Here is a 1,841-nt window from a genome sequence, read left to right on the forward strand (position 1 = left end):
CTGTCTGTAGCACGCACACGAGCTTCAATAAGTGTCACTTTAAAAGGTCATTTTTATTGCTGGGTTCTTCAAAACGTTACCACCAGGGGGCAGTGTATTACCACAAAGGTTTATTGTCCAATTTTGTGTTAGTCCTCCAGGTAATTCTGGTAAACAGACTTGAAATCTACATGAGCTAATCTCTGGTGTCAGCAGGCAGGGATTGGTCCACCAGGGCCTCGGTCTCTGACTGGTCGATCAGTGTTCCTATCTTCACCTGTGGCTGTTACCTGTGGGCAGTGACTGAATGAATGCAGCAGAAATTAGTTTCCTTTGAAGGGCGGCTGAGCTTTCTCTTCAAGATAGGGACGCGAGTTCGGTGATTCAGGAGGCGAGCCGCTGCTCCTCCAGGTCAAAAGAAGCCGTGAATGTGGTTCAAGCATCTGATTAGGATGGCTGCTGGGTGATGTGTTTCAGGTATGTCCTACTAACAGGAGACCCCACAGCAGAGACCAGAGACCGTGTCAATGAACGTGTAGCAGGGACGGGTGTAACAACAGTTACGTTTCTCAACTTTGAGGTGAGCGATTGAAGTTATTAGAAATACTGACATATAACAGTCACTGGTAACTGGAGGCTAGCATGACCACTACAGGTACAAAGTGATGCACAAACAGCAAATTGGTTCATATGTGCACATAAATGACTGAAACAGCAGGTTTAAGGCACCTTCATGAACGGGTACTGCACAGATTTTACAGAGAACGCTTCGAAGCATGTTGGACATGTTAAACAGGAAGTGAATGGCAGTGATGTGGCATCGAATCAACACAAATCAACAACTAATGTGCGTGATGGGTAAAATAACTGTTAGCAAAGACGAGCGATCAGTGCGCCAAAGGGACCCCAGCAAGGACAGGATCTCTTTACATTATAGGGATACCAGACAACTAGAATAGTGTGTATAACTGCTGTCTGCCCCCTGCTGGTCATTACAAAGCATGACGGTTTAAGGTATTTGTACCTAGGACGTAGAGTCTGTGTGTAAATGGAGGTGGAGCTACGGTACCTTTGAGTTTGGTCTTCCAGCCGCAGATGAGGCACACAAAGCGGTTGGAGATGAAGCGCACAACCTTGGCTGTGGCCTCCATCTCCTCCTTCAGCAGCTCACCGCTCAGCCCAGCCACCGCTGCCTCCTCCTCCTCCGCCCCCCCGCTGCTTGGTATCTGGTTGGCCGCCGGGACGTCCCGTCGGACGGCCTGGTTGGCGTACGCTTTGGGGATGTCGTGCTTGCGTACCACGTGGCTGACTGCCACAGCTTTCAGCTTATTCTTCCAGCCACAGATGAGGCAGCGGTACCCGGTGCCGTCGAACAGCAGCACATTTTTGTCTTCGTACTCAGATTTAATCAACTCCACGCCCTCGCCTTCCTCCTCCTCTTCAGCCTCACTGCTCCTCTTTCTTTTCGGCATGTCTCCGCCTCCTTCCTCCTCTTCCTCAGTCTTAATGCTACTCTTTATTTTAGAATCATCATTATCATTCCCTCCTTCTTCTTCCTCCTCCTCAGTCTTTATAGTGTGCTCTCTTTTAGCAGCATCCTTCCCTTCTTCTTCCTCCTCATCACCCTTCTCACTCCCATTGTCGCCTCCCCCCTCCCTCTCATCCATGCAGTGTTTGGTGATGATGTGTTTGTAGAGCTTGGTGAAGTCTCGGCTGGTGTAGAAGCAGTAGGAGCAGTGGAACAGCCGGGCGCCGCTCTGGTACATCAGGATGTTCCTGAGGCGTCCCATCGCCATGCCATCCAGGCAGGCGGGGTGGGTCGCCGCCATGTGGGACAGCTGGTGGGCGTGGCTCTTGGAAAA

This window comes from Archocentrus centrarchus, chromosome 2 (genome assembly GCF_007364275.1).
Source record: "Archocentrus centrarchus isolate MPI-CPG fArcCen1 chromosome 2, fArcCen1, whole genome shotgun sequence".
Classification (NCBI taxonomy): Eukaryota; Metazoa; Chordata; class Actinopteri; order Cichliformes; family Cichlidae; genus Archocentrus; species Archocentrus centrarchus.